The following is a 22,891-nucleotide window of genomic DNA, read 5'->3' on the forward strand; positions in this document are numbered from 1 at the left end:
GAGCGGCTCAGATCACTTTATCAATGAAACTCTTATTTTGGGCATTCTCGTGGTCTGGAATAAAATGGCATTATATATATATATATATATATTTTGAAATGGGTGGGGGGTACCATCTGGGAATTGAATGGTATCATTACACCAAAGTACTACAATTAGAACAATGGGGTAAAATTCATGCCAATGTTAAGTCCAGATGGTGCCAGATACGATGGGGAGTTGATACACAATTCAAATTGCCAACCACGTGCAACGTGGAAAGGATCCAGGCCTAAATGGAGATCCAGTTGGCCAATGGACGTCGGGATTTGCTTTGCAGAGAATATATTTCAAAGAGCTTCATTTGCCAGAAAAAGAAAAAAAGTAAGTTTCAAAGCCTTGAATTTTGTCCAAGGCTGGCCTTGAGATTCCATATCGATTCACTCTTGATTTGGCGTGTAATCATCGTCATCCTCAATATCATCAGCGTGATTTTCGCTAAGCGTTTACTATGCGCTAAGCTCTGGGGCAGATACAATACAATCCGATCCGATCCAGTCCCAGTCACACAAGGGGCTCGCAGTCCAAGTAGAGGAGGTAGATATATCATCCCCGTTTTGCAGATGAGGAAACGTTAGGCACAGAGAAGTTCAGTGACTTGTCCGAGGTCACACAGAAGACACGTGGTAGGATCGACCCCTGGCCCACGTCCCGCCTCAGGCCTGGATTGCCCTCCCTCCTCAAATCTCACAATGACTCTCCCTGCCTTCGAAGCTTTTTTGAAGGCCCATCTCCTCCAAGAGAACTTCCCTGACTGAGCCCTCCTTTCCTCTTCTCCCACTCCCTTCTGCATCTCCCCGACTGACTTTATACATTCCCCCCGTCCAAACCCCACAGCGCTTATGTCCTCCTCCCCCTCCCATCCACTCACTGTAGGCGTTCTTCAAGGGTCAGTTCTCGGCCCTCTTCTGTTCTCCATCTATACTCCTTTGGTGAGCTCATTCGCTCCCACGCCTTCAACTATCAACTCTACGCAGATGACACCCAAATCTCCATCCCCTCCCCTGTCCTCTCCCCCTCCCTCCAGGCTCGTATCTCCTCCTGCCTCCGGGACGCCTCCACCCGGATGTCTGCCCGCCACCTAAAACTCAACATGTCTAAAACTGAGCTCCTCATCTTCTCTCCCAAACCCCGTCCTCTCCCTGACTTCCCCGTCACTGTACACGGCACGATCATCCTTCCCGTCTCACAGGCCCGCAACCTTGGTGGCACCCTTGACTCAGCTCTCTCGTTCACCCCACGCATCCAATCTGTCACCGACGCCTGCCGGTCTCACCTTCACAATATCGCCCAGATCCGCCCTCTCCTCTCCATCCGAATGGAGATCGTGCTGGTACAAGCTCTCATAATATCCCGACTGGATTATTGTGTCAGCCTCCTCTCGGATCTCCCTTCCTCCTGTCTCTCTCCGCTCCACTCTATTCTTCATTCCACTGCCCGGATCATCTTCCTGCAGAAGCACTCTGGGCCTGTCACTCCCCTCCTCAAAAACCTCCAGTGGTTGCCTATCAATCTTCGCATGAAACAAAAACTTCTCTCTCTTGGCTTCAAAGCTGTCCATCCCCTTGCCCCCTCCTACCTCTCCTCCCTTCCCTCTTTCTACTGCCCACCCGGCACGCTCCGCTCCTCCGCCGCCCACCTCCTCCCTGTCTCCCGTTCACACCTATCCCAACGTCGACCCCTGACCCACATCCTACCACTGTCCCGGAATGTCCTCTCTCCTCACCTCCGCCACTCCGCCTACTGAGAACTCACCTCCTCCAAGTGGCCTTCCCAGACTGAGGCCCCCCTTTCCCTCAGCTGCCCCTCTTCTCCCCTCCCCACCACCCTCTGCTCTCCCCCCTTCCCCTCCCCTCAGCACTGCGCTCATTTGTACATATTATTTATTACCCTATTTATTTTGTTAAGGAGGTGTACATCCCCTTAATTCTATTTACCTTGATGATGTTGTCTTGTTTTTGTTTTGTTCTGTTTTGCTTTGCCGTCTGTCTCCCTGTTCAATAATAATAATAATGCTGGTATTTGTTAAGTGCTTACTATGTGCAGAGCACTGTTCTAAGTGCTGGGGGAAATACGGGGTGATCAGGTTGTCCAACGTGAGGCTCACAGTTAACTCCCATTTTACAGATGAGGTAACTAAACTGTGAGCCCATTATTGGGCGGAGCTTGTCTCTATCTGTTGCCGAATTGTACATCCCAAGCGCTCAGTACAGTGCTCTGCACATAGTAAGTGCTCAATAAATACTATTGGATGAATGAATGAATAAAATGCCTGTCGTGAGTCTCTTACATTCTCTTATATTTGAGGTTGCCCATCCAATCCATTAATCAGTCAGTCATATTCCTTGAGCACTTACTGTGTGCAGAGCACGGCAGTAATAAATAAGAATAATGATGGCATTTCTGAAGTTCTTAGTGCTGGGGTAGATCAGGTTGCCCCACGTGGGGCTCACAGTCTTAATCCTCATTTTACAGATAAGGTAACTGAGGCACCGAGAAGTGAAGTGATTTGCCCAAAGCCACACAAGTGACAAGTGGCAGAGCCGGGATCAGAACCCACGACCTCTGACTCCCAAGCCCGTGCCCTTTCCACTAAACCACGCTGTTTTTTGCCGTATTAAGTACTGGGAGGAATATAATCAACACTGCAACAGACACATTCCCTGCCCACAGCAAGCTTACAGTCAAAAGGGGGGAGACAGATATTAATATACATAAATAAATTACAGATATATACGTAAGTGCCACATTTGACTAAGGAAGTCTACATAGCTTATTTCCCTTAAAGATGTTAAATAGGGAACTGAAACAAGACATTATTCTGGAAAGTTGGATCTGTAAAATTGAACCAATTTTGAAATTATATCCCTTTCCACTTTCCACTTCTTAATGCACAATCTCTAGGCCTGCCACTGTACTTTGTACATTCCTACCACGGGTAGCCATCAAATACTATAATAACGCATGATTTAACTAAGATAGTATAATGCAATACCCATTAGTGCAATACAAAATAATATTATGAGATTTTATTAGCTCATATTAGTAAACACAGATTGCATTAAAAGCTGTTCCTGTTTTATTTTTGAAAGGCTGGAGGATGATAGACTGATAGAAAATACAAAAATTATGCCTCTCTGAAACTGTAAAACTGAGGTACCTGCTGAGACGGGTTATGGTAAATCTTTTTTTTTTACTTCATATAAAAGGTTCACAAATGGTGGCCCCAGGAAACCTTTTTACCGGTTCGCCCAGCTGGATTGGGAGTTGTTTAAGAACTGAAAGAGCCTGGGAGTCAGGGGATCTGGGTTCTAATCCCTACTCTGTCACCCGCCTGCAGTGTGTGACTCTGGGCAAGTCACTTCACTTTTCGGGACTTCGGTTTCCTCATCTGTAAAATGGAGATTCCATAACTTTCATTCAATCGATCAAATGTGTTGAGTGCTTTCTGCGTGAATAGGTCTGTGCTAAGCGCTTGGGAGAATGCAATAAAACAATTAACAGAAGCATTCTCTGCCCACAGTGAGCTTACAGTCCAGAAGAGGAGGAGGCAGACATCAAGATATATAAATAAATGACGGATATGGACGTAAATGGAATGGGGCTGGGAGCGGGGATGAATGAAGGGAGCAAATCAGGGCAACACAGAAGGGAGGGGGAGAAGAGGAAAGGAGGGTTTAGTCAGGGAAGGCCTCTTGGAGAAGATGGGCCTTCAGTAAGGCTTTGAAGATGCGGAGAGTAATTTCCTCTCAGATTTCAGGAGGGAGACTGTTTCAGGAAGGAGATGTGGCCAATGGTTCGAAGGTGAGATCAAGGTCCAGTGAGAAAGTTGGCATTAGAGGAGTGGAGTGTGTGGGCTGGGTTGGAATAGGAGGAAAGAAAGGTGAGGTAGGAGGGGACAAGGGGATGGACAGCATTAGAGAAGCGGCGTGGCTCAGTGGAAAGAGCCCAGGCTTGGGAGTCAAAGGTCATGGGTTCGAATTCCGGCTCTGCCACTTGTCATCTGTGTGACTGTGGGCAAGTCACTTCACTTCTCTGTGCCTCAGTTCCCTCATCTGTAAAATGGGGATTAAGACTGCGCGCCTCACGTGGGACAACCTGATGACCCTGTATCTACCCCAGCGCTTGGAACGGTGCTCCGCACAAAGTAAGCGTTTAACAAATACCAACATTATTATTAAAGCGGACGGTGAGGAGTTTCTATTTGATGCAGAGGTGGATGGGCAACTGCTGAAGGTTTTTGAGTAGTGGGTTGACATTTCCTCAGTACTTTTGTAGAAAAATGATTCGGGCAGCAGGGTGAAGTATGGACTAGAGGGGGGAGAGACTGGAGGCAGGGAGGTCAGCAAGGAGGTTGATGCAGTCATCCAGGTAGGATAGGATGAGTGCTTGTATTAACATGATAGCGGTTTGGATGTAAAGGAAAGGACGGATTTTAGCGATGTTGTGAAGGTGGGACCGACAGGATTTGGCGACGGACCGTGGGTCGAATGAGAGTGAGGAATCTAGGATAAAGGCAAGGTGAGAGAGGAAGGCCGGTTATGCCGTCTACAGTGACGGGAAAATCAGGGGGAGGACAGGGTTTGGGTGGGCAGATAAGGAGCTCTGTTCTGGACATGTTAAATTTGAGGTGACAGGAGGACAGCCAAGTAGAGATATCTTGAAAGCAGGAGAAAATGTGAGACTGGAGAAAGGGAGAGAGATCAGGGCTAGAAATGTAGATTTGGGTGTCATCTGCACAGGGATGGTAGTTGAAACCCTGAGACAGTGCCTGGCTCATAGTAAGGGCTTAACAAATATCATTATTATTACGATTGAGAAGCAGTGTGGCTCAGTGGAAAGAGCACGGGCCTGGAAGTCAAAGGTTGTGGCTTCTAATTCCCTCTCCACCACTTGTCAGCTGTGTGACTTTGGGCAAGTCACTTAACTTCTCTGTGCCTAGATTACCTCATCTGTAAAACGGGATTATGACTGTGAACCCCACGTGGGACAATCCGATTACCTTGCATCTACCCCTGTGCTTAGAACAGTGCTTGGAACATAGTAAATGCTTAAGAAAAACCATTATTATTATTAATATTATAGAAAGAGGTCGTATGGGAGTTAAGTGAGTGGGGTCGGTGACGGGGGAGGGGGATGAGGAGCATCATTGTCTAGTAGATAGATATAGCGTCTGGGAGCCAGAAGGTCCTGGCTTCTAATTCTGGCTCTGCCACTTGTCTGTTGTGTGATCTTGGGCAAGCCACTCAACTCCTCTGTGCCTCAGTTACCTCTGTAAAAGGGAGATTGAGACTGTGACCCCCATGTAGGACAAAGGCTGCATCCCGATTAGACCGTGAGCCCGTCAAAGAGCAGGGACGGTCTCTACCTGTTACCGATTTGTCCATTCCAAGCGCTTAGTACAGTGCTCTGCACATAGTAAGCGCTCAGTAAATACTAATGAATGAATCTATCATCTTGTATCCACCCCAGTGCTTAGTACAGTGTCTGGCACGGAATAAGCGTTTAACAGTGACCATAATTACGATTTTTATTATCAAACAAAAACTCCTCTCCATTGACTTTAAAGCCATCCATCACCTTGCCCCTTCCTAACTCAGCTGGCTTCTCTCCTTCTCCATCCCAACCCGCACACTCGGCTATTCTAGTGCCGCTAACCTTCTCTCTGGGCCTCCATCTCACCTGTCTCGCCGCCGACTCCTGGCCCACGTCCTGCCTCTGGTCTGGAAAGCCCTCCCTCCTCAAATCCACCAGATAATGACTTTCTTCCCACTTCAAAGCCCTACTGAAGGCCTTCCAAGAGGCCTTCCCAGACTAAGCCCCACTCTTCCTCATCTCCCACTCCCTTCTACGTCGCCCTGACTCATTCCTTCTGTTCCTCCCCTCTCCCAGCCCCACACCACTTATATACATACCTGTTATTTTATTTATTCATACTGATGTCTGTCTCCCTCCCATCTAGACTGCGAGCTCGCTGTGGGCAGGGAATGTCACCGTTTATTGCTGCATTGCACTTTCCCAAGCTCCTAGGAGAGTCCTCTGCACGTGGTAAGTGCTCAATAAATAAGACAATGAATATAATAATAATCATTATAATAATAACGATGGTATTTGTTAAGCGCTTACTATGTGCCAAGCAATGTTCTAAGTGCTGGGGTAGATACAAGGTCTCACGGTCTCAGTCCCCTTTTTACAGATGAGGGATCTGACGCCCAGAGAAGTGAAGTGACTTGCCCAAAGTCCCACAGCTGATCAGTGGCAGAGCGGGGATTAGAATCCATGACCTCTGACTCCCAAGCCCGGCTCTTTCCACTAAGCCACGCTGCTTCTCTGAGCATGAGGAGGTTTGCTAGGCTCCAGTGTCAGGGATGGGGCTAGGGCGGGAGGGAGGGGCCTGAGTGGAGATATGAAGGCCAAGCAATTCCAGAGAGAGTTTTGACCTGCAGCAGCCAATATGAAACATTTAGTCACTCAGCAGCTCCCCGCCTGAAGGATTCCCCCAGCTTCTCTCAGGAACTGCTAATTAATCCTTAATAATAATAATGGTATTAATGGTTAAGCACTTGCTACGTGCCACACTGTTCTAAGCACTGGGATAGATACAAGGTTATCAGGTTGTCCCAAATGGGGCTCACAGTCTTACTCCCCATTTTACACATGAGGTAACTGAGGCACGGAGAAGATAAGTGACTTGCCCAAAGTCACACAGTTGACAAATGGCGGAGCCAGGATTAGAACCCAAGACCTCTGACTCCCAAGCCCGGGCTCTTTCCACTACGAATAGGAGAATCTTCGTCAGTGGTATTTACAGACTGCCCACTCTTAATACGGAAAATGATGGTATTTGTTATTCACCATGTGTCAATCATCATTCTAGTCACTGAGGAAGATACAAATGTACTAAGCGCTTAGGAGAGTACAGTGCATCGGAGTTGGTCATGATGCACCCAGACCACAGTGAGCTCAGATTCTAAAGGGAAAGACTGAAGCAACGATAAGTAGATCATTTATAATAATAGTAATAATGACTGTGGTATTTATTAAGCACTTACTATGTTCCAGGCACTGTACTAAGCTCTGGGAGCAAATCGGGTTGGACGCAGTCCCTGTCCCATGTGGGGCTCACGGTCTCAATCCCCACTTTAAGATGAGGGAACTGAAGCACAGAGAAATGAAGTGACTTCCAACGTCACACAGCAGACAAGTGGCAGAGTGGGATTAGAACCCATGACCCTCTGATTCCCAGGCCTGTGCATTATTCACTTCATCATTCTGCTTCTCATAAGAGATAATAATAATAAATGATGGTGTTTATTAAGCATTTACTATGTTTCTAAGCACTGGGGTAGCTATGAGAAGCAGCATGACTTAGTGGAAAGAGCCCGGCCTTGGGAGTCAGAGGTTGTGAGTTCTAATTCCGCCTCCGCCACTTGTCGGTTGTGTGACTTTGGACAAGTCGCTTAACTTCTCTGTGCCTCAGTTACCCCATCTGCAAAATGGGGATTAAGAACGTGAGCCCCACGTGGGACAACCTGATAACCTTGTATTTATACCAGCACTTAGAACAGTGCTTGGCACATAATAAGCGCTTAACAAAAACCATCATCATTATTACTATTTGAGCTAAATAGTTTGAACACAATCACTGTCCCACTTGAGGCTCATGCCCTTAATCCCCATGCTACGGAAAAGGGACCTGAGGCCCAGAGAAGTTAAGTGACTTGCCCAAGGTCACACAGCAGATATATGGCGGACCTGGTGTTAGACCCCCCCCAGGTCCTTCTGACTCCCAGGCCCGTGCTCTATCCGTTTCATTCCCCCCTCTATAATTTATTTTAATGTCTACCCAACCCCGATAAACTCTAGTCTCTGTGACAAAAGGGAAATGTTTCCCGTAATTTTTCTGTACTCTCTAAGCACATAGTACAGTGCTCTTCACAGAGTAGTCACTCAAAAGACACTACCGATGGACTGATTTTTTGAAGATGACAAAATATTTGTAGTCTTATGATGTTTTTTACTTTCCACATCATCAGAACATTAGCATGGCTTCAATCTTCCTCCTTTATGAGCTCCCACAAAATGAACTTGATTGAAAAATGTCTCTCTGCACATTCATTGAGGGATGCCTAATAACTTTGAGCTAAAAAAGTCCATAAGATGTAATTTTCTTTATCACCCTCTAGGTAGATTCAAATTAATATTCAGTCGCCAACTTATAAGTCTTTAGATCCAATCTTAGCTGCCCATAATTGTCCTGAATTTTTAGTAATAGACAGAGTTATCTTCTCATTGGCAGAAGTGATGAAAAAAAAAATTCTGAAGACTTGTCCCAAATATTCAGACCGAGAAACCAATCAGTTCTTTCTCATCAATCACGATTCTCTGGAGCGGGGTTTCTTAAGAGCTTTGCTCGGTAATACTAATAGACTTTAGCACCAATGTATGTGTGTGTTCTCAATTATTCATTTCGATGTCTCTCGTTATAAATTGTTTTGCGTCCTCGTCTTCCTCGTTAAAACGTAAGCTCCTTGCGGATAGGGAACATGACACTTCTAGACTCTATTTCCCAAACGCTCTCTGTGACGCAACACACCCAGTGGACTCTGGATAAATCTGACGGGGATTACTATCCATTATGGTATTCATTAAGTGCTTACTATGTGTTAAGCACAGTTCTAAACGCTGGGGTAATATAAATTAATCACCTTGAACACGGTCCCCGTCCCACTGGGACACCCGATCTAAGCAGGAGGGAGAACAAGGTATCGAATCCCGCTTTGAGCAGATAAGGGCACTGAGGCCCAGAGAAGTGAAGTGACTTGTCCAAGGTCACACAGCAGAGAGCTGTCGGAGCCGGGATCAGGACCCAGCTCCTTCTGACTCCCGGGCCCGGGCTCTATCCACTGAGCCACGCTGCTTCTCTTCATGAACGCTTCCTCACGTGCCAGCTAAAAACGGTAGCGGTTTGGAGGCAAAGAGCCAAATTCATCAAAAGGATAATGGCTAAATATATTTTGTTTTGTTTTCTGAATTTTAATGACTGAATGGCATTCTTATTCATTATTTATCTATTTTTGAATTTTATCAAATAGTTCTAGTGGCAATTACCCAATCTCTATATTTATAGAAAAGTGGCACATTTCAAGATAATAGCCCAATTACATATTTATGAAGTATCTGTTCAAATCATAAATATAGAGACACAGAACTAGGTAAATAATGCCAAGGAAAGTGAGGTTTTTTGTTTTTTTGGTTTTTTTGGTGACAAATGTGGAAAAAAATAGCCGATTTCCCCAGGGTGAAATTAGCCCACAGCCTAGGGAATTTCACTGCAGTGTGGTGTTACCTAGCGATTGTTTAACAAGATTTGAAAAGGTTTTCGGTTTGTTTTTTTAAGGAAGATGTTCAATTAGCATTATTAGTAAATAATGGAAAAACTACAATAATGAATTTCTAAAAAGAATGAAGATGTCAGTGGGTGCTGCGATTCTCCTGTCGACACCGTGATCTTTTTTGCTCACCAGAAATTTCACCTAAGGACAGGCTTGAAACTGTCTTCAAGTAGGATCTCGGCAAGCATGTGATTTTCAGAAGAGGCATTTGTTTAGACGAGAAATTCGTGTGGACGTCTATACAATTCTACCCATCCCTAGTAAAAGGGTTTGAACTCAGTCAATCGCATTTATTGAGCGCTTACTATGTGTAGGGCTCTGTACTAAGCACTTGGGAGAGTATGATACAACCATAAACAGTCACATTCTCTGCCCACCTTGAGCTTACAGTCTAGAGGGAGAAACAGACATTCATAGAAATAAATGAATGACAGATTTGGACAGATGTGCGGCGGGGTTGGGAAGGGGGGATGAAAAAAGGGAGCAGGTCAGGGCGACGTAGAAGGGAGTGGGAGGAGAGGAAAGGAGAGCTTAGTCAGGGAAGGCCTCTAGGTCAAAGGATCTGGGATCAAATCCTGATCTATAATGTTGGTATCTGTTAAGCGCTTACTATGTGCCGAGCACTGTTCTAAGCGCTGGGGTAGACACAGGGGAATCAGGCTGTCCCATGTGGGGCTCCCGGTCTTCATCCCCATTTTACAGATGAGGTAACTCGGCACCGAGAAGTTAAGTGACTCGCCCAAAGTCACACAGCTGACAAGTGGCCGAGCAGGGATTCGAACTCATGACCTCTGACTCCAGAGCCCGTGCTCTTTCCACTGAGCCACCCTGCTTCTCAATCTGATCTGATCTGATCTGACACTTGCAGTATAACTTTGGACAAGTGACTTAATCCTCTATTCTCCGTTGCCTCATCTGTAAAAACGGCTTGTCTTTTCTCCTCAGACTGTGAGACCCATGTGGGACAAAGACTGTGTCCGACCTGCTTATCTTGGTTCTACCCCAGCATTTAGTAGGGTGCTTGCCACGTAGTGCTTAAATTATTATTGATTATTATCACTCTATCAATCAATCAACAACTGATATCTACTGGGCTTACTGCCAGAGAAGTAGAGAAGCAGCCTGGCCTAGTGGATAGATCCTGGGCCTGGGAATCATAAGGACCTGGGTTCTATCCTGGTTTTGCCAATTTCTTTCAGTGTGACTTTGGGCAAGTCACTTCACTCCCCCATGCCTCACTTTCCTCAACTGTAAAATGAGGATTACCCCTCTCAGGGCGGCACCTGGAGAGTTTCCATTCCTCTACCAGTCTCGGCTACAGGAGGGAGAGTCAAGCAGAGATCTGTCCATTCCACTCGTAGCTTGGCTAGGGGCTAGCGGGTGGAAGGCCATCGGCTACAAGTTAAACTCACCCGCGAAGGGGCAGCAGCATCGGGGGAGAGAGTCGAGGGCAGAGGCTGAAGCTGACCGTGTGGAAGGTGGAGATGGTCAACCACTTCCAGGTTTTTCCCAAGAAAACTCTGTGGATCCACTATCTGATCGATTGCAGGTGGGGAGCGGGGCCTTCTGGAAGAGATATGTCCGTGGTGCCTCCGTGGGTGGGAAACGACTTGATGGCATAAGACAAGTCAACCCAAAATGGGGATTAAATACCCATTGTCCCCTCTACTTGGACTATGAGCCCTATATGGGACAGGGACTGTCTGGCTTAAGTACCTTGAGCCTGCCCCAGGACTTAGAATGGTGTTTGACACATAGTAACGCTTAGCAGATACCATAAAAATGCCTGAACTCCATGCCTCTCTCAGAGAGAGAACCAGTGCTGAGAATGAGGCACCACATAGTTGAACAGCAGCAGCTTGAATGACAGCAGTGGGAGGGGAAACTGAACACCTTCTACGACCTGGAAAAGATTCCTGGAATAATTAGTTTGCTTTGTCTTCTTCTTCTTCCTTCCTTCTTTTTCCTTCTTTCTTTCTTCTTCTTCCTTCTTCTTCTTCTTCTTCTTTCTTCCTTCTTCCTTCCTTCTTTTTCCTTCTTTCTTTCTTCCTTCTTCCTTCCTTCTTTTTTCCTTCTTTCTTCTTCTTCTTCCTTCTTCTTCTTCTTCTTCTTTCTTCCTTCTTCCTTCTTCTCCATCCTCCTCCTTCTTCCACCTCCTCCTTCCTTCTTCTTCTTCTTCATCTTCCTCTTCTTCCTTCTTCTTCTTCCTCCACCTCCTCCTTCTTCTTCTTCATCTTCTTCTTTCTTCTCTTTCCTCCTCTTTCTTCTTCCTCCTCCTCCTTCTTCTTCCTTCTTCTTCATCTTCTTCCTCCTCTTCTTCCTTGTTCTTCTTCTTCCTCCTAATTCTTTCTTTTTCTTCTTCTTCTTCTTCTTCTTCTTCTTCTTCTTCTTCTTCTTCTTCTTCCTTCTTCTTCCCATAGAAACTCCATGAACACATCCTTTTCAGAACATCCCATTTTCTGTCATAAAGTCATGCTGGTATGGTTATCCATAGAGTTTCTAGTCCTGATGTGTCTTAGTATTTTGTTTATTAATAATAACAGTAATAATAATAATGGCATTTGTTAGGTACTTACTATGAGTCAGGCACTGTGCTTAGCATTGGGGTAGATAGAAGCAAGCTGGGTTAGACACAGTCCCTGTCCCACATAGGGCTCAATGTCTCCATCTCCATTTTACATATGAGGTAACTGAGGTCCAGAAAAGTGAAATGACTTGCACAAGGCCACACAGCAGACAAGTGGTGGAGTCAGGATTAGAACCCAGGGCCTTCTGACTCCCAGACCCAGGCTCTATCTCCTAGGTGATAATGCTTCTCTAGAAAATGGAATGGTTTATCTTTGGTTTGAGATTACTCTGCAGTGGAGGATGACCTTTTGGGGGGCAATTTCACCTCTGTATACCTTGATCCAGTTACCTGTTTTCCGCAATACAGGCAGTCGATGTATATGTGCTCGATTAACTCACCAGAGCCCAGGGTGAATATCCGTCCTTCCGATCCCCTGGAACCTGACCACTTAAACTACTAACATAGCGACTGGGAAGTAGCATGGCCTAGTAGATAGAGCTCAGGCCTGGGAGTTGGAAAGACCCGGGTTCTAGTGCCGCGTCCTCTAAGTGTCTGCTGTGTGACCTTGGCCAAGTCACTTCACTGTTCTAGGCCTCAGTTCCCTGATCTGTCAGATGGGGATGGAGATTGTGAGCCCCATGTGGGACAGGGACTGTGTCCGAGCCGACTTACTTGTAACCACCCCAACCTGATATGCTTATATCTACCTAGAAACTTAGAGCAGTGCCCGGCACATTGTAAGCACTTAACAAATACCATAAAAAAAAAAAAAAGAATGCAGAAGGGAGAGGGAGCTGGGGGAAAATGGGCATGAGAATAATAATGATAGTAATAATAACAATGATTATGTTGTTTTTCAGCGCTTACTATGAGCCAAGCACTCTTCTAAGCCCTGAGGTACATACAAGATAATCAGGTTGTCCCACGTGAGGCTCACAATCTTAATCCCCATTTTACAGATGAGGTCCCTGAGGCACAAAGAAGTTGAGTGGCTTGTCCAAGGTCACACAGCAGACGAGTGGCGGAGCTGGAATTAGAATGCACATCCTCTGACTTCCAAGCCCATGCTCTTTCCACTAAGCCAGGCTGCTTAGTGTAATAATAATAATTACTATTGTGGTATTTGTTAAGCACTTACTATGTTCCAGGCACTGTACTAAGCACTGGGATGGATACAAGTAAAACAGACTGGACACAGTCTCTGTCCGCGTTGGGCTCACAGTCTCAATCCCCATTTTACAGATGAGGGAACTGTTTTTTTATTATGGTACAGAGAACAGAAGTGATTCCCTTCCCTACTTAGACTGTGAGCTCCATGTGAGACAGTGACTGTTTTCCAACCTCATTATCTTGTATCTATCCCAGAGCTTGGCACACAGTAACCATTAAAGGAATATTATCATGTTTACAATTGATAATAAAATAATATTATTGTTATAATTATTAAGTTTCAGGACTGAAACTAGTCTTTCTTACGGGGAGACTTCACCTTCATGACTATGTGCCATAGTCTAAGCACCAAGGCAGTGGATAGAAATCAGGCCTGGGAGTCAGAAGGACATGGGTTCTAATCCCGGCTCTGCTACTCGTCTGCTGTGTGACCTTGGACAAGTCACTTCACTTCTCTGGACCTCAGTTACCTTATCCATAAAATGGGGATTGAGACAGTGACCCCTTCGTGGGAAAGGGACTGTGTCCGACCCAATTACCTTGCATCTACCCCAACGCTTAGCACAGTGCCTGGTACATAGTAAGCATTTATTGATAATGTTGGTATTTGTTAAGTGCTTAATAATAATAATAATGTTGGTATTTGTTAAGCGCTTACTATGTGCAGAGCACTGTTCTAAGCGCTGGGGTAGACACAGGGGAATCAGGTTGTCCCACGTGGGGCTCACAGTCTTCATCCCCATTTTACAGATGAGGGAACTGAGGCCCAGAGAAGTGAAGTGACTTGCCCACAGTCACACAGCTGACAAGTGGCAGAGCTGGGATTCGAACTCATGAGCCCTGACTCCAAAGCCCGTGCTCTTTCCACTGCGCCACGCTGCTTCTCATAATGTTAGTATTTGTTAAGCGCTTACTATGTGCAGAGCACTGTTCTAAGCACTGGGGTAGACACAGGGGCATCGGGTTGTCCCACGTGGGGCTCACAGTCTTCATCCCCATTTTACAGATGAGGGAACTGAGGCCCAGAGAAGTGAAGTGACTTGCCCACAGTCACACAGCTGACAAGTGGCAGAGCTGGGATTCGAACCCATGACGTCTGACTCCAAAGCCCGTGCTCTTTCCACTGAGCCACACTGCTTACATGTGCCGAGCACTGTTCTAAGCACTGGGGTGGATACAAGCTCATCAGACTGTCCCACACGGGGCTCACAGTCTTCATCCCCTTTTTACAGATGAGGGAACTGAGGCCCAGAGAAGTGAAGCGACTTGCCCACAGTCACACAGCAGACAAGTGGCGGAGCCAGATTTGAAACCTCTGACTCCCAAGCCCGGGCTCTTTCCACTGAGCCACACTGCTTCTCAATATCATTTAAAAAGAAAGATAGAGGATAAGCATTTAGGTAGATAAATGCTTATGGCACTGCTCTGCACATAGTAAGGGCTCAGTAAATATGATTGATGGATTGATTGATTGGTAATCAGATTGGACACTGCCCTGTCTCCCACAGGGCACAGACGAAGAGAAGTAGGGAGAGCACTGAATGGAGGATTGGAAAAATGCAGTCATGAAAATTAGACATAATCCCTCTCCCTCCACAATCCCAATCTGAAGCCCGGTGTGCGCAGAGATTGTCTCTCTTTATTGCTGAATTGTACTTTCCAAGCACCTAGTACAGTGCTCCGCACACAGTAAATGCTCAATAAAAACGATTGATTGAATGAATGACTGAATAAGGGAAGGGAAGGGAGATCCACAAAGAAGGAAAGGTGAAACGATACAAACCCCAAGTTGTACTAATAGAGTTTAGGGTCCCCTGGTTGAAATATACTCAGGTAAACATCGGAGGGTAGATAAACAAGAAATTGACGTATTCCCTGCCCACAAAGAGATTACACTCTAATGGGGAGAGAGAGAAAAAAATATTTACAGGAAAGAGACTGCTAATAACCACTGGAGTCATTCTATTTTAAGATTATTTCATCTCAGGTAAGGAATTTTAGGAGAATTTAATAATAACGGTATTCAGATCTCCAGACTGTTATCAGAGGAATTTGTTTTCTGAGGAAGAAAGAAGGTGGGCATCTTAGGATCCCAAGTTTGGCTACTCCCATTCCATTGCTCTGAGTAAATCCTTCTCTTTCCCTATTTTTCTTCCAAAATTTCTCAGGCTCAAATTCCCCTGATGCCAGTGACTAAAAGCATGAAGGTATTTACGGTCAAGATAAATTCTGAGTAATAACAACAACTCAGTTCTGAATCCCCTTTGTATTTTCCATGGTTTAAAATAAACCTCTCGGCTTCTCGCAGTAAAATACGGTCAGTTTGATGGCTAGGGACCTCGCCGGTTGTTTCAGACATTTAACCCCCTCCTCAGGTGCCCTGTCCCCAGTGAGTCGGCCACCTAATTTATTAAGATAAGTGACAATATCGGGTGTGAGCTCCCTAATATCACTGACCCCCCTCATTCCCTCCCCATTGTGGCCCTCTCTTTAGCTCTTCCATCTTTGCCAGCAGTACCTCTAGAGGAGATCTCCCACCTCCTCTCAAAATCCACCCCCTCCACCCGCACTGCTGACCCGAACCCTTCACACTTCATCAAAACACTTGTTCCCTCCCTTCTCCCCTCCCTGACCACCATCTTCAACTGTTCCCTCTCCAATGGCTTCTTCCCCACTGCTTTCAAACATACTTAAGTGTTCCCTATCCTAAAAAAAATCCTCCCTAGACCCCACAGCTTGGCATAGTGGATAGAGCAGTGGCCTGGGAGTCAGAAGGTCATGGGTTCTAATCCCAGCTCTGCCACCTGTCAGCTGTGTGACCGTGGGCAAGTCACTTAACTCCTCTGTGCCTCAGTTACCTCATCTGTAAAATGGGGATTAAGACTGTGAGCCCCTCGTGGTACATCCTGATTCCCCTGTGTCTACCCCAGCGTTTAGAACAGTGCTCGGCACATAGTAAGCGCTTAACAAATACCAACATTATTATTATTATTACTATAAATATTAGTTATTGACCACTGTGAGCCCCGTGTAGAACAAGGACTGTGTCCAACCTGATTTACTGTATCTGATCCAACGTTTAATACGGTGCCTGGCACATAGTAAGGGCTTAATGAATACCATAATCATTATTCTTATTATCAGTTATTGTCCATCTCCCTCCTACCATCAATCAATAAATCAGTGGTATTTATAAAGCATTTACTGCACGAAGAGCACTGTACTAAGCATTTGAGGCAGGATTAGAACCCATGACCTCTGACTCACAAGCCCTGGCTCTTTCCACTAAGCCACGCTGCAACTCCAAAGGCCTCTACTCCAGACTGATCCTCCTTGACCTCTCAGCTGCTTTTCATTCATTCATTCATTCATTCATTCATTCATTCAATAGTATTTATTGAGCGCTTACTATGTGCAGAGCACTGTACTAAGCGCTTGGAATGTACAAATCGGTAACAGATAGAGACAGTCCCTGCCCTTTGACGGGCTCACGGTCTAATCGGGGGAGACGGACGGACGAGAACAATAGCGATAAATAGGATCGAGGGGAAGAACATCTCATTAAAACAATAGCAAATAAATAGAATCAGGATAGCAAATAAAAAACACTGCAGCCATCCCTGTCTCCTGGAACATTATCCGAGCTGACACTGTCCAGATGACAGACCATCACTCTTCCCATCTTCAAAGTCATTTAAAATCACATCCTCCAAGAGGCCCGCCCTGATTGACAACTTTTCCCCTACTCCCTCTCCCTTCCGCACTTAGATTTTTATCCTTCATTCACCCACCCTCAATCCCACAGGATTTATGTCCATATCTGTGATTTATTTTAAATATCTGTCTTTCCCCTCTAGACTGTGAGTTTCCTTGCAGTCAGAGAACATGTCTACCAGCTCTGGTATATTGTACTCTCCTAACCATTCAGTACAGTGCTCTGCACAAAATATATTTGTTTGTTGTTCTACTGCCCTCTCCTAAGCACTCAGTAGAGTGTTTTGCCCACAGTAAGCACTCCATAAAGACGATAGAATGAATGAATTAGTATAAATAAATAAAGGATGGATATTTGTACAGGTAATGTGAGGCTGGAGGGAGTTAATAAAAAGAGCAAATCATGGTCATGCAGAAGGGAGTATGAAAAGAGGAAATGAGGGTTTAATCAAGGAAGGTCTTTTGGAGGAGGTGGGCCATCGACCTTGTTTGGGGCTTATCAATGGGCACAGAAAGAATTTCAGTCCCTAGCCCTGAATTTATTTTAATATCAAGCTCCCCCTCTAGACTGTAAGCTCGTTGTGGGCAGGGAATGTGTCTATTATACCGTTGTGTTGTACTCCCCCGAAAGCTTAGCACAGTAAGCACTACATAAGTACATACATACAGTATGCATACAGTAAGCACTCGATAAATACTACTGACTGATTGATTGAAATATATTCATTGATTCATTCAATAGTATTTATTGAGCGCTTACTATGTGCAGAGCACTGTACTAAGTACTTGGAAGGTACAATTTGGCAACAGATAGAGAAAATCCCCGTCCAATGATGGGCTCATAGTCTAATCGGGGGAGACGGACGGACAAAAACAAGACAACATAATCACGATAAATAGAATCAAGGGGATGGACACCTCACTGACAAAATAAATAGGGTAATAAAAATATATACAAATGAGCACAATGCTGAGGGGAGGGGGAAGGGAGGGGGGAGGAGCAGATGGAAAAGGGGCTTAGCTGAGGGGAGGTGAAGGTGGGGGAAGGGAGGAGGGCAGAGGGGGAGCAGAGAGGGAGCAGAGGGAGCAGAGGGAAAAGGGAAAGCTCAGTCTGGGAAGGCCTCTTGGAGGAGGTGAGGTCTCAGTAGGACTTTGAAGAGGGAAAGTGAGTTAGTTTGGCGGAGGTGAGGAGGGAGGGCATTCCAGGACAGCTGTAGGATGTGGGCCAGAGGTCGACAGTGGGATAGGCCTGAACGGGGGACAGTGAGGAGGTGAGTGGCAGAGGAGCAGAGCGTGTGGGGTGGGCATTAGAATGAGAGAAGGGAGGTGAGGTAGGAGGGGGCAAGGGGATGGAGAGCCTTGAAACCCAGAATGAGAAGTTTTTGTTTCATGCGGAAGTTGATAGACAACCACTGGAGGTTTTTAAGGAGGGGAGTGACAGGCCCAGAGCGTTTCTGCAGGAAGATGAGCCGGGCAGCCGAATGAAGAATAGACCGGAGCGGGGAGAGACGGGAGGAAGGGAGATCAGAGAGGAGGCTGACACAGTAATCCAGCCGGGATATTATGAGAGTTTGTACCAGCACGAAAACCCTTTGGATGGAAAGGAAAGGGCAGATCTTGGCGATACTGTAAAGATGAGACCGGCAGGCGTTGGTGACGGATTGGATGTGTGGGGTGAATGAGAAAGCCGAGTCAAGGATGACACCAAGGTTGCGGGCTTGAGAGACAGGAAGGACGGTCGTACCATCCACAGTGACAGTGAAGTCAGGAAGAGGACAGGGTTTAGGAGGGAAGATGAGGAGCTCAATTTTGGACATGTTGAGTTTCAGGTGGCGGGCAGAAACCCAGGTGGAGACCTCCTGGAGGCAGGAGGAGATACAAGCCTGAAGGGAGGGGGAGAGAACAGGGGAGGAGATGGAGATTTGGGTGTCATCCGCATAAAAATGATAGTTGAAGCCATGGGAGCGAATGAGTTCACCAAGGGAATGAGTGTAGATGGAGAACTGAAGAAGGACAAGAACTGACCCTTGAGGAACCCATACAGTGAGTGGATGGGAGGGGGAGGAGGAGCCCACGAAGGAGACCGAGAATGACCGGCCAGAGAGATGAGAGGAGAACCGGGAGAGGACGGAGTCCGTGAAGCCAAGATGAGATAAGGTGTGGAGGAGAAGGGGATGGTCTACAGTGTCAAAGGCAGCTGAGAGGTCGAGGAGGATTAGGATAGAGTAGGAGCCATTGGATTCGGCAAGAGGGAGGTCATGGGTGACCTTGAGAGAGCAGTCTCGGTAGAGTGGAAGGGACGGAAGCCAGATTGGAGCGCGTCCAGGAGAGAGTTGGAGTTGAGGAATTCAAGGCGGCGAGAGTAGACGACACGTTCTAGGAGTTTGGAAAGGAAGGGTAGGAGGGAGATAGGGCGATAACTGGAAGAGCATGTGGGGTCGAGAGAGGGTTTTTTTTAGGATCATGTTTGAAGGCAGAGGGGAAGAAGCCATTGGAGAGTAAGCAGTTAAAAATAGAAGTTAAGGAGGGGAGGAGCAAGGGGCAATGGTTTTTATAAAGTGAGCGGGAACGGGGTCCGAAGCACAGGTGGAGGGTGTGGCACTTGCAAGGAAGGAGGAGATCTACCCTGAGGATACTGCAGGGAAGATGAGAAAGTAGGGGAAAGGGTTTGGGGAGTGGGGGAAGCCCAAGGGGGAGGGGTGACTTTGGGGAACTCAGACCTGATTGTGTTAATTTTCATGATGAAATAGGTGGCCAGATCGTTGGGGATGAGGGATGGGGGGAGGGGGAGGAACAGAGGGCCTGAGGAGAGAGTTCAGAGTCTGGAACAATTGGCAGGAGTGATGGGCACGGGCGTCACTGAGGGAAGAAAAGTAGTTTTGCCTGGCGGAGGAGAGGGCAGAGTTAAGGCAGGAAAGGATAAAGTTGCAATGGATAAGGTTGGCTTGGTGCTTGGACCTTCACCAGCAGGGCTCAGCAGCTTGAGCATAAGAGCAAAGGAGGAGGAAAGAGGCAGAGACCCAGGGCTGCGGATTAGTGGAGCGAGAGCAGCAGAGGGAAAAGGAGGCGAGTGAGTCGAGATGAGTAGGTGGTGGAGTTGAGAGCGGTAACCTGATTATCGAGAGTGGGAAGAGAGGATAGGGAGGCAAGGTGGGGAGAGACCGATGGGATCAAGAGAGCGGAGGTAACTGTGGGGGAGTAATACAGATTTGCAGGGGGAGAGAGTGTGAGAGAGGAGGCAGGTGAGAAGGTTATGGTCAGAGAGAGGGATTTCAGAGTCGGTGAGGGAGGAGATGGTGCAGCGGTAAGAGATGACGAGATCGGGGGTGTGACCGAGTCGGTGAGTGGGAGAGGTGTGGTGGAGCAGGAGGTCGGCAGAGTCGAGGAGCGATAGCAGGCGGGCGGCAGAGGAGTCACCGGGTACATCCATGTGGATCTTGAAGTCTCCGAGGATCAGAGTGGGCAGAGAGAAGGAGAGAAGGAAGGTGAGGAAGGGGTCAGGGTGGTTGAAGAAGTCGGAGGTGGGACCGGGAGGGCGGGAGATGACGGCTACCAGAATCTGGAGGGGGTGGTAGAGGCGAATATACGGGCTTCAAAGGAGGGGAAGGAGAGGGAACGGGGAGGAGGGATAGTGCGGAAGCGGCATCGGGGTGAGAGGAGGAGACCGACGCCTCCTCCCTCTCCGGTGAGTCTGGGGGAGCGGGAGAAGGAGAGGCCTCCGCTGGAGAGAGCGGCAGAAGAGACCGTGTCTTCAGGAGTAAGCCTGAAAATATAGAATTCAATCCACGTAGACTGGAAACTCCTTGTGGACAGGGATGGTGCCTGCCATCTCCATTGTATTTTACCCTCTCAGAACCTTAGTCGAGTGCTCTGCACACAGTATGCGCTCAATAAATATGATTGAACGGGCTACCTAGCAAACCACAGATTGATAGAGAACGAATGAAGCACCGAGCCTGGGACAAGGGATCCATAAAACAAAGATATGCAAGTCCTGTTTCTTGATTCCAAATCTGATTGTGAAAATGGAATTCCATTCCCGGCCTTCCTTATATGCAGAAAACACTTTATATGTACTTTAAGCAACACAAAAACCCTTATAGTCTTCCCTCCCTTCTGTCCACAAACACTATTTTTAAAATAGTCTTAAAACTGTTTGTGTTGGTTACACTTTTCACCCTGGGATCCTGATCTAATGTTCCTCGTTTCCCTCGATTGGACATACTAAAATAGACATATTTGCTGCACATAAATCAAACTGGAAAGAAACTGGCTTTTCTCTGAGGTCTTCGCCATCAGCTTAGCCTCCAGTTCCCTTTGGATGGCCAGTTACCAATCTCCACGTTGGCCTTTTTTTTATGGGATTCATTCAGTCGTTATCTGTTAAGCGCTTACAGGGCTTGACCCATAGTAAGCGCTTAACAAATACCACCATCGTTAATAATAACTTTGGTATTTGTTAAGCGCTTCCTACGTGCCAGGCACTGCACTAAGCACTGGGTTGCGTACAGGGCAATCGGGTTCTGGACTGTGAGCCAGTTGTGGGCCAGTATTTTTTCTATTGTTTCTATTTGTTGCTGAATTTCCAATCGCTTAGTACAGTGCTCTGCACACAGTAAGGGCTCAATAAATACGATTGGATGAATGAACGAATGAATGACAGACACAGTCCCTGTCCCACATCGGGCTTACAGGCTCATGTCATTACTATGTGCTAGACACTGTACTAAGCACTGGGTTAGATTCAACCTAATCAGGTTGGACAGAGTTCATGTCTGAGATGGGGCTCACAGTCTTTATCCCCATTTTACAGGTGAAATAACTGAGGCACAGTGAAGTGAAGTGACATGTCCCAGGTCACACAGAAGACAGATGGCAGAGCCAGGATAGGAACCCAGGTCCTTCTGACTCCCAGACCAGTGCTCTATCCACTAGGCCACACTGCTTCCCTTTTTGGTCTTTCACAAAGCCTTGCTCCGGTCACCTTCTTTTCCATCTACAAAACTTTGCAGAGTCTTGTAAGAGTTTCCTCTAGCCATACTGTTCCGTGGCTCCCTTTCAACAGTTGTTCGGCTAATCCGTGGTCAGTCATTCAGGCGGTCAGTCAACCTCATGTAGTGAGCGCTTATGGGGCATAGGACACTGTACTGAGCGCTTCGGGGAGACAATATAGCAGTATCATGGTTACATTCCCTTTCCGGGAACTTACCGTCTAGAGGGACAAGTTCAGAGAAGCAGTATAACATAGCGGCAAGAGCCCAGGCCTGGGAATCAGAAGGCCCTGAGTCCTAATCCCGGCTCTACCGACTGTCTATTGTGTGACCTTGGGCAAGTCACTTCACTTCTCTGGGCCTCAGTTCCCTCATCTGCAAAATGGGGACTGAGACTGTGAGCCCCACGTGGGACAGGGACTGTGTCCAATTCAATTTAGTTGTATCCACCCCAGAGCTTAGTACCGTGTTTAGTACATAGTAAGGGTTTAACAAATACCACAGTTATTATTATTATCATTATTATGTTTGTATCCAGTCCAGGGAATCAGCCAATCAATCGATGACATTTACTTAGATCTGTTTCGATTTCTACCTTTAAGCACTTGGTATTCCCCCCGCAACCCACCATCATCTCTAGCATCATCATCGTTAACATTATCAATTGTATTTATTGAGCTCTTACTCTAAGTAGACCACTGGAATTATGAACAATTCCGTCGTACTGAACTCTACCAAGCGCTCACTGCAGTGCACTCTCCACAGTAAGCCCTCCGAGGCCTTGTGGAAAAAGCACGGGTCTGGGAGTCAGAGGACCTGGGTTCGAGAAAGAACTGTCCCCTCCATTCATTCATCTCTTCATTCATGAGAAGCAGCATGGCTTAGTGGAAAGAGCACAGGCTTCGGAGTCAGAGGTCGTGGGCTCTAATTCCGGCTCCCCCACTAGTCAGCTGTGTGACTTTGGACAAGTCACTTCGCTTCTCTGTGCCTCAGTTACCTCATCTAAAATGGGG

This window comes from Ornithorhynchus anatinus, chromosome 2 (genome assembly GCF_004115215.2).
Source record: "Ornithorhynchus anatinus isolate Pmale09 chromosome 2, mOrnAna1.pri.v4, whole genome shotgun sequence".
Lineage (NCBI taxonomy): Eukaryota > Metazoa > Chordata > Mammalia > Monotremata > Ornithorhynchidae > Ornithorhynchus > Ornithorhynchus anatinus.